This window comes from Phoxinus phoxinus (genome assembly GCF_949152265.1).
Source record: "Phoxinus phoxinus genome assembly, chromosome: 9".
Lineage (NCBI taxonomy): Eukaryota > Metazoa > Chordata > Actinopteri > Cypriniformes > Leuciscidae > Phoxinus > Phoxinus phoxinus.
Genome location: NC_136884.1, coordinates 30,436,711 through 30,448,529, shown reverse-complemented (window position 1 = coordinate 30,448,529; position 11,819 = coordinate 30,436,711).

The window sequence follows — 11,819 nt, the reverse complement described above, 5'->3', positions numbered from 1 at the left end:
TGTGCTGGCATAACTTCAAGTCAACTACATTACTCGAACCTCACTCACACAATAGCATCAACTATAATGATCTTTAAAATCTATCAAAAGACCATAAGTCTAGGAATAATAAAAGACTTCCCAAATAAAAACAAAACAAAAAAACAACAACGTGGGTGTCTTACAATATGACAACTAAAAACACAATAGATTAACCCTCACAAATGTTAAAATTGGTCAAATTTTACCCTGAATAGGTTATGCATAAATATATGTATCCATGCTATGCAAGTTCCTGCAAGAGGGAAAATAGAAAGAAAAAAATCAACAAGGAGATGAAGTGCAGATAGGATACAGATAATTCAATGTTTGGGTAAAGAGGGCCTCATACCTGAACTCTAGGACGGTGTTGCACAGTCTCATGTGCATCAGACTGAAAGGGATTATGCATGTAAGGACACCTCAACAACATATTGTGTGGCAACAGCACTGAAATAAACTTTGCAATGGCTTGCCGGAGGTTGTGTGCGGTCACTGCAGTGATTTTCCATGCTGGAAATAAAAAGCAGCAAGAATGCACATTACAATGACAGTAACTTTTTATTTTATGTAAACATGTCAAAAGATTTAGAATAAGCCGTGTAGCTAAACGTGTAGTGCAACAACCATACAAAAACTATTTTAAACAAAACTAGGTGGGACACTTTCAAACGGTATATCAATCACTGTCTAACGTTAGCTAGCTAATAGGGTTGCCACCTCCCATGCATACTAACGTTAGTTGAAAGTTGTACAGGAGGTTGTATATGATGAACAAGCAGTTACTCTTCAGGTAGCCTACGTTTGAGGCTAGGAAGTGCAAAGGTAGAAACTAGCTCACTACTCACTAAATAAGGAGTGAATCTATCTAAATCAAAACATTCATTTGGCATTTGATTTAAAAAATAGTATAAACCAGGTGAGTTTGCAAGTTTACCTAGCATGATGGCTAATTAGCGATTAGCCTTACTAGTGATTAGCCAGCTAATAATATAATACACATTCATGAATTTGAGTGCTGTTTTTTAATGTTTAATCTTCAGTGACGCTGAACTTGCTCAGCCAGCTACTAGGGGTGTGACGAGATCTCGTGCCACGAGATCTCGCGAGACTAAAATGTGACGAGATGTCTCGTCGACTGAAAAGCTGTCTCGCGATATCGCCATAATTAGAATAGAATATGCCACCGCTACATTCACATTACGGTGTACACCGCGGCACCGGCCGCCTCCACTGTCGTTTTGCTATTGTAAACGTCTCCTCTGCTCATCCAGCACGAGTTGCAGTCGCACACAGACTGTGACAGTGCAGCAGGACTCAGTTCACTGACCGCGTTATGATGGCGGAGGATTTGTTGCGCAACAGAGTCGATCTGAGATGTCTTAGGGCGGTTCACACAGAACGTGTTTTTCCATTCCAGTGCGGCACTTTTCCATTGTTTTTCTATGTAAACGCGCTAGACGGATGTGTAACCTTGCGCTCGCGTCTTGCATCTTTTGCAGCGTCTCGCGCATGACACAGCGTTCTAAAAACGCGGTGCTCAAGTTAAAATCAGTTCCCCCATTCTACGTAGTATCGCATTTTACACAGCAAAAACGCATTCTGTGTGAATGGCCCCTTATCTTGTAGAACGCGCGTTCAGCACCGCCACTACGGAGTGAAAGTGAAAGTAAACATGATGCGCGCAAATTAGACTGCATACAATAACCCGTCTCCCAATAGACTGCATACAATATCCCGTCTCCCAATATCAAACCTATCTCTGGACGTTGTAGTTGTGGCTCTGGTCTCTGTTTTGGTCTCTGTTTGCACTTTGAATACAGAGAGAGTTGGCCTACTTTGATTATGGTTGCCCTTGCACTTAATTATCGTTTGCACTAATAAGAAAAACTGTTGTTTTATACTGTTTTTATTTCTATTTTCAATTTGTGGAAAGTAGTTTTATTTGGAGGTCACACAGCCTCAATCAGAAGTTCTGGAAGCTCATAATGTACAGTAAGATCTGAAGAGACTCGTGTGAAATCATACTTGAGAGAAGGCAGTCAGTTGAGTTTGTGTTAAAACCTTTACAGTGCTTCTATATTGTTGTATTTCAATGTATTTGATAATTCATACTCAAAGTAGAACTGAAATGACATTCATTACAAGATGATTTAGTTACAACATTTCAAAATGCACCTGCAGACTATTTTTCCAGTCATGAATTTTGTCATTGAGGATTTCTATGAAATATTGTGCAAAAATCTCGTCTCGTCTCGTTCTTGTGAACCCAATCTCGTGTCTCGTCTTGTCTCGTGAGATAAGGGTCTCGTCACACCCCTACCAGCTACCCATCGAGTTGTGTGTCATCATCTTACCCAAACATTGGAGTGTCCGTACTCAACCAAGGCAGAGGCGGCATCTATCTAGGTGAACCGAACAATAGTGTAATGATTCAGTTCGACTCCCAAGACAAGACAATGCTCACCCGACTGGCCAATAGGAACGTGGCCCCGCCCATGACACAATTTTCACAGCGAAAGCAAAATCCTGACACGAGAGCAGGAAATTGCATCGAGAGCAAAGAAAAGCGTTTTGAGAGAAACACTTAGAAAATGTTTTCACACTGATAGCAAAAAATATATATTTGAGAGTTTTTTTCAAAGTATTTTGAGAGAGATTTTTTTCCTCAGAAATCATTTTTAAAATGAAAAAATTCGATATATTTTATATTCATCAGCAACCACTACAGGCTTTATTCGCACCACTTTTCATGGGACGCTTTAATGGACGTCAAACTAATATTTGCATCATGTTATACTGACAGAACAAACAAAGGCCTGTTTTGATGGCATATCGGCGAATTATGGGAGGTGTCATCGCTCTAAAAGGATTAGTGTTTTTATTTTTATATAATACTTTCTCTCAAAACTTTTTTAGTCTCAAATATTATTTTTTGCTATTGGTATGAAAACTTTTTCTCTCAAATATAATTTTTTCTCTCATGAAATGCTTTTTTGCTATCAGTGTGATAACTTTTTTTTCCCCTCAAATCATTTATTTTCTTGCATGTAATAAAGACACAATTCTCGCTCCATACTGTACCTAATATGTATCCAAATTGAATCAAGATCGGAATAAAACCACAATAATTAAATTGAAATTGTAAAATTTGTATCAAGCAATAATAAAAGCAGTAGCCTATTTTATTATTATTATTATTATTTTTATTAAAGTGTCTTGCACTTACATGCCCAGCCCAAATAGGCTTAAAAGACACTAATGACATAAAACAAAAATAATACACAAAGATGACCATGAAACAAAGAACATAGAAAGATGAACATCATACACAATACATTACCATCATTTTCACAATATAAACAAACAAAACAAGACAAGACACCGTCAATTTACGTCAGGATATAAGTTTCCACGCTTTTTCCACATATCTAGCCAGACTATAGATTTCATTTTCAAAAAGCCAATTCAACATATCCCCATCCGTCATCCAAAACAAATCAGGCTTTTTATATTGAATTCTCTCAAACATATCCGTTCTTAAATCATGATATAACGGGCAAAAAAACAAAAAATGCCATTCATCCTCAACAACCATTAAATCACACAAAACACATAATGTGTCCTCTTCTGGGACACCCTTGTAGCGCCCCACCTCGATCTGCAAGGGCAACACCCCAGCTCTGAGCTGGGCACACAAAGACCTCTGTAATCTAGTTAACCAACATTTAACATAAGGCTCAGTGGAGTAATCATTTTTAAAGTGAACATAACTTCTCATTTGGGCTTATTTAACACCTGCCATTGCCATTGCTCTTTATAAGAATTAAACAACAGCTGCCTGACCTGAGATATATCACCTCGTAAAGTATTTGTAAATATATAATGTTGCTTTACTGATGAAAGTATTCCAAGGACCTCCATTGACCAAGGATAATTGTGAGCTTTATCCCAATCAAAAACTTTCCGAGTAAGTCTATCTTCAGGTAATTTTATAAAACGATTCCACAATCTTATTACTTCCACCTTTTGTTTCACCATACAAGGCTCCCAACCCATATCTCCCTCTAGCGCAGCTCTAGTAGTGAACCGGTGCACTCCAAGGAAACACCTCATGGCCCTGCTCTGCAATCTATTACATTCAGGAGCATCTTCGAAGCCCCAGACCCCAGCTGCATAAAACAAAATAGAATACATATTATTCTATAGGTCTACCAATTATTGCACCATGCTGTCACTAAACTTAATAAAATGATGTGTAGTTTAGGCTACCAAATAGTTTGACAATCACAATAGCCTACACTAGAAGCTGTTAATTATAGTGAGGATTACTCAGCATACCACACAGATCCCAGGTTTAAAAAGGTTAAAAATCAGGGAGTTCTTCAGCGCATGAAAACACTCAGTCCAATAATTATATTATATTATTAATTATTACTTATAATCAGGGGCGGATCTACTGGGGTGGCACGGGGTGGCAGCTGCCACCCCTAGTAAAGGTCTTGCCACCCCAGCTGCCACCCCATTGATGTCAGCCAGTCCGGCTACTACTCAGTTTCACGCATGAATTTTCCTGCATTGAACTTGTTTTACCGCCGGCCAAAGTGAAATTTTGTCCCGCCAAAGTCTTATTTGATCGGTGAGTAATGTAGATGAACTGCCGCGCTTGTGACAGGGCGCATGTTTAACTGCAAGAACGAGCAGAGAGAGAGAGACGGTCGCGCGCGCGCACTCTCTCTCTCTTCGGAGCCAGGCGAAAGTGTAAACAATTCACCATCTCCAAACTAAGCGCTGTCTTGCTTTCTCTCCCTCGCACATATTAATCAAAATAAATCAACACGGTGGTAAAAGGTCGGAAGACCAAAGTTTCATGTGGAGCATTCGGAGATTTTTTTTTTTTTTCTGAATTACCGATGGGTGTGAATTGTGCTAAATAAGTTGCCTTATCTTCTCTGAAAAGCGTTCTGGACATTCAGCTGACATAAAATAACACTTTAATTAAACGGGAAAAAAATATCCAGTGATGAAATGTTTTCTGTGTTGACAGAAATATTGGATGTCAATGTCCTTCTGCTGGGATAATCCAACGCTATCTCACGACCAATTCGTACGAATTTGTACGAGTGATTAAAAGGTGGCTAATTCGTACGAGGTTGTATAATCACACAACGCGCATGACACGTCCAATTCGCGAACTAATGATTAATTTGAACCGATTCATTTTAATGAATCGGTGTATAACTAATCAGTAACACTTTACAATAAGGTTATATTTATTACATAAATTAGCCTACATAAAAAGTACAGTTTGCTTACTCAAGCTTAAGCTTTAAAATAAATAAAACCACTTGTTTTTTTTTTTTTTTGAAAAGCATTATGACAATTTTTTTTTTTTTTTAGTCCCAGATTATACCTAGTGGTGCATTCCATGTTTAGTCCTGGTTTGGAAAAGTCTTCCAGTTTTTGTCCTTGTCTGGAACTGTCTAAATTCTAGTGTAGTCATCAACCTGGCACTTTATAAATGCATTGTTTCAAGGACTAGGCTAGTTGCAATCCAGATCTTCAAAACCTGATTAATTTAATCGTTCTTTTGGTCTGTTTAACAAATGTGATGTCTCACATCTGCTCTAGAAGCTACTTGGGTGCTTACAGAGGCTCACTCTCAGTTAGTACTTTTTTACAGGACAAAGAATTATAATAACTTTATAGCTAAATAAGGAGCCAGGTGCCAACTCCTGTGGCTCCCAAGATGATTTTTTTTTTTTTTTTTTTACAAAAGTTACAATTTTATCTGAGTTTAAAAAAAAACTACTTATAATATGGACAATGGTACTTTTCTATATAAGTTTGGGAGGCTCAGCCTTCACCTAAACGGAAAAATTGCCTTGCGATCAAGCAAAACTTGCGTACCCCCGCTATAAACATTCGCCACCCCAGAAATTATCCCTGACCCTGCTTGCCACCCCATGATTTTTTTTCTAGATCCGCCCCTGCTTATAATATACTCTGGTAACACATTTAGCAGATTTACTTCTTTGGGTTTAGCTTCAATCACGGTATTTAGCTCTTGTTTAACCACAGATGAGATCTGGTTGAACTGGTTCTCAACAGCTTTATGAAACTCCTCTTCTGTAATAGACTCAGGAAGACCTGATCTGAATTCACCAGTTGAACTTGATGGACGTGTGTATGTGTTAAAAAGGGAAATTCTGGAATCCCTTGTCTCTTCTGTGTATATATATTATTTTGAGTGATATATGAATGATTTACAAATATGGTTTACAATCAAGTTAATAATTACTGATCAATATTTGCCCTCATTACATTATATGAGTGTGATCACCAATTTTTTTTTATTTTTGTGTATTCTTTTAATGTCTGTATTTGATATCTGAGAGGTGACTGAGGGTCTGGCTCAAATGCCAGGAATACAGTAACAGTTCTTGCTCATTTATTTAACTAATAAGGCATGTGCACAATTCTATATGCACACACAAACCTTTACCAGCCGGCTGCCCTTGGAGACTTTAGTCCAGTTTTGTGCTGCAAACAGGGCTCTAAATTATAATCTAATCAATATATTCCATTCAGCATTTCCGGCAGTGGTTATCAAAGGGATCTTGCCACAGCAAATTTCAAAGAGCGAGAGATTCAGGCCACATTTACACATAGCCGGGTATTTAGAGAAACGAATATTTCTCCCCCTCCGTTTTCAATAATAACATCGTGCACACAACCCGCATAAATACGCCGTCGAGCGCCTTTACAACTATGCTAAACCTATGGGCGGCAGTGTAGGGAGAAGGATAAAGCCATGCAAGCCAATCAGAATCCTCAGAATCGACAAGAGAGAACCTAAAACCCCGTTTCTCCCAGTTGACATGACAACACATAACCGGCGTTTTCAGAAATCTCCACTTTGGCCGGAGTTTTTAGAAATAATCGTTTTCTGGGATAAAAACGGCGTTTTCGTGTAAATGACAGGCCAAAACGCAGAGAAATATCTGCGTTTTCCCATCGTGTAAACGGGGCCTTAGTCCACAGTCTTAACTTTAAAACATAATACTAATCATAGCTCTAATACTAATGACAGTTGTAGCTTCAGCAACAGAAGACCTTCAAGCTTCTGACTGGAAAATTTCAGATGTGGTGAATACTCCACAACAAGACACTTGGTATCACTGTGGTGTGTTTGCTGTTTTGAACGACTGTGCTATCAGTGACAACGCACCATTAGGTGCAGTCAACAGAGAAGAATGTGGATTAACTCACTTACTGAAAGATATGGGCATCAAATGGCCAGAAGACAGGGATTCTCACAGGAAAAACTGCAATGCTTTAAAAAAAGAAGTACAGAAATATGAGGCAGTCACACAAACAGTATCTGTAAATAAAGCAGATTACACAGGTATCATGAAAAGACTGGACTTCTGCTTAACATCGACCCAAACACAGAGATGAGTATATTTATGCATTATTTGCAGACAGTGGTTCCACCTTAAATGCACAAAGTCAGCTGACCGGTTAGTTGTTGCTTGCACTGATTACTATAAATATCTTATGTGCAGGTTTCACTGATAAACACATTTAATGTGAACTGTTGTACAAGATTATTGAGATAAGGGACGAAACATGTTTTAGAAATTCATTTTTATTATTTAGTAATACATTATTATAAACTGAAATTTGTAGACTAAGGTCTCAGTTAAAAAGTAACTTAGTTACTGAACCATGTAAGGGAACAAAGTTTTTTTTTTCTGGAAATGTTTTGTTTTTTATCTAAAATGTATATTTATTCACTTCATAACTTGATTTGTATCAACTCTTGTCAGATGCATTAAAGACCCACTCCGATGAAAATCATGTTTTTCTAGGTGTTAACATGTTCTTGTGGCATTTTTCTGATGTTAGAGGACATATCTTGAGAAAAATAAGCTCAAAGTTGTATTTCTGAGTATTTCTACATTCAAATGTCTGTGAATCAGTAGCAGACGCAAAAATGCCGTTTAAAATAGACTGGAGTTATGACGTAGTGACTCCACTGGGCGGGGCCACGAGCTCATACTCAAATTGGAACACATACTGTAACAAATAAGTCACTTTTCACCGTCTATATCAATCGTCAAAACTAAAGTTTGGAGAGCACAGACTGATACCGTCAGTAATTACATCATTACATAAAGAGAGAGGGCAGCCAGCCTCCTCCAGCCAAGCAACAGGCGACATTCGTGCATGTGAAATTCCGCGCTCGTCCAAGTAGACTTGCACACGCCGGGTGGCGACGAGTTTCGCCTGTCGCAGTCGTTTGTCCTCTCGTGTGTCAAGCCCATCACTCGTGAGAGAGTCAGTCAGTTTTTCAGATATAGCGGTGACATTAGCATCATAATAATCCCGAAATTCCGAGCAATCCACTGATACTAAATATGTCCTGATTGATCACTGTGGGAGGGATGAAATATTGAGGCGAAGTCGAGCTGTTTTTTACCGCGACGTCTCGGAGTGAAATAATGATCGGTGATCGGTGATAACTTTGATTAACTTCGGATAATAATAATTAACGTGTATATAATACTGTAATGCTTCTCCGTGCCAACGGCTCCGCCCACAACGCAGAGGCGAATTGCTAATGAGCTACTGCCGCTCTACTAAAGCGAAGTCCCAGAAAACGGCACAGGTTTTGAGATTTTGGCTAAAAATGGCATAATCATAATTTAAAGACCACTGGGAATGTTTCAAAATAGCTCAAAATATGATCGGAGTGGGACTTTAAAAAGCATGCTATTTTAATTTGATTTATAGTAAAGTCTTCAATTAAGTAATACTGGTGTTCAGTAAAGTAACTATTATATTCTAGTAATATAATACATTCACACCAGTAACTAATACACTCTCTTCATTTTTCCCCTGGGTTAGGGTTATTATGAACAATCCAGTTCCTAAATCTCTACACTTTTTTTTATATATCCAATCTTCTTGGTAAATCAGACATAATATCATGTAGTTCAGTTGATGTTTTAGTATTTTAACATAACAAATGAAAAAAAAGTTTTTTTTTCAAAATTAACCAAAATCATCTGACATGTTAAAAAACGGGTGGAGTTGACAAAAACTGATGTTGACAAAGGTCCAACTGAATTTACAACAACTGATTGACAAGAAAAGTAATTTTTTAAACTAATATTTAATTTTCCTTCCAGTGGTTTGTTTTTCTCCTTTTAGCGGTACAGTTAGGTTCAGTGTAATGGTGAACTAAATCTTCCCAATGTGAATTCAAAGGCGTCTTTAAAACGCATCAATTAGATACATACATATTATTTGTGCTGCTTTGTCTTTATTATTTTGAGCACTTTAAACGGTATATATTGTAGAGTTAAAAATGTCAAAGGTTTTTTTGTTTTTCTTATCACCTGTTTGTCATTTATAGGTTTCCCTCTAAAATGGTATGTTCCAAGAATAGGAGGAGCCAAAGCCTATAAAACAGGCAGCCATTTTAGAGGAGAGTGAGTAGTGTGTAGAGGCTGAATTTTATTTTTATTTTTGGGCCTGTACAAGTTTTGTACAAAAAAAAACTGTATAATGTATATACTGTATAAAAAAAATTAAATGTTGACTACTGCATATTTATGTTTTTGCACCAGACGCTGTATTAAACAGTATAAAATATTGAATGAAAATGTCTCTACATACTTTAGCACAGCTGAAGTTAAACTCGATGAATTGCCGTTTAATTCACTTCCGTGTTGGTTTCAAGAGAGAGACAGGGAGGTTGCCGCATGGTAAAGACGGAGAAAACGCGACGCAGCTGACACGCAACAGAAACGCCACGCATCCAGTGTGTCACCGGCCTAACGATGTTCTGTACAGGCATATAACTGTGTTCCGTACAGAGCGCATCACTTGATTTCAACCGCGAAAATGGACATTTCACTGATCAACTGATCAAGAAAACATCATTTAAACAGATTAATAAAAAAAGGTGAGTACCTTTTTATTTGATTAAAATGGAAGTTAATTACTGCTTTATTAAGCTAGAGGACCATGCAAGTTAGACATGATTGTGTCCTGATATTAATTATGGCATGTGTGTTAAGCATGAACCATGTGAAACGTTAGTGAATAACCATATCTTTCTGAAGACAAAGAAGGACAAACAATTTGCATTGATTTAAAAAAAAAAAAAAACGTTTTATTATCCAATTAAAAAACTTACGAACATAAATTATCAGGGTGCGTGTGTGTGTGTTTAACGTTAGAACTATTTACATTTAACAAACTGATTAAAAAATAACAGAACTAGACAGTAACCTTTTCTGTGTGAACTATTTACGTGTGTGTGTGTGTGTGTGTGTGTGCACAATTTACATTGTGTGTTTATAATGTGTTGTATTTATGTGGACCGACAACATTTATGGCAAAGCCAGTCAGTGTCTGGCACTTCCTCCACCCCTGCGCACTCCAGGTGGAACCACAAATGGCACAGATCACACTGGACCCATTCGTCGATGGTGTCATCTGTTGAGCCGGGTGGGACCGCTCTTCTGCAGAGAGCGCAGTGTTCTCCATCCTCTTCAGTCTGAGGAGGTCCCTGCTTTTTCTGTCTTTTGGCCTCCTGGGCTTGCCTTTTTTCCTCCTTCTTTGCCATTTCTTCCTTCCGTTTTCTTTTCTTCCTTTTCTTTCTCCTCAGCTTCTTTTTCTACCAGCAGGCTGAAATACTGGTCACTGGTGATGACACGGGCTGGCAGCGGAATGTGACGCCTCACTTTCTCCTGTCTCTCCAGGGCGTCGCTCATGAGGACGTTGGCCAGACTCTCGGGAATTACACCTGCTGCCACCAGGTAATTTTTCGGAGTCACACTTTTGCAGGTGGGGCAAGGTGTTTGAGTGCTGGATAGGATGCGTGGTGTGGGCAGGCAGGCAAATCATTTCGACCTTATTCTCTCTACAGTACATAATTACATTTTTTGAAACGTGTGTCTCATGTTGGTCCATGATTAATACTAGTGGTCTCTCCTTAGGGGCATACTGGATAAAATGGCAGAGCCATTTCAGGAATAGCTCTGAATTCATGTATCCCTTATCCTGGATGCCATAGAGGCGTTGGGGGGCCCATCCAGCCTATATGCACTGCTGTGTGAAGGCAGCCGGGGTAAATGATGAAGGGTGTAATGCTGTCCCCGGCTGCCTTCACACAGCAGTGCACTGTGATGTGCTCCCTGGTCGTCGTCTGCTGCTGGTAGATGTTTCCTCCCAGTCTGGCACAGGACCTTCTCCCTGGACCGAGGCTTGTCCCCAAAGCCAGTCTCATCACAGTTGAAAATGAGCTGTGGCTTTTCATCCAAACCGTGCATCAAGTAGAGGGCCTCATATATAAAAAATAAAAAAACTCAATAGCCTCTGGTGTAGCACCATGGACTCTGGCTCTGTCCAGGGAGTCTGCTGTCCGTGAGGTCAGTTCCGGATGGCGGGCCTTAAACCTGGACCACCAGACATCACTTGGTCCCTTCTCTAAATTGACAGTGGTGTTGTCTGTTCTGCCACTCTCCTTTATGATCCCTGTCACAAGTATTTTTACTAGGGATCTTGTAACTGGGAAGCCATGATCCGCCATACAAAAAATAAAAGAAATAAGGGCCTCTTCCTCTGTGGGTGTCAGGGCCGAATTAGGATGAGGGTTGTGGGAATATACATTTTTTATATAATCCAGTAGAGTGATGTGGGGAGTGCCGTACTTTTTTTGCTGTGGCCCTCAAGCTTGCTCCTGCTCTCACTTCCTCTACTGCCTGCACTAAGATCTCCTTCGC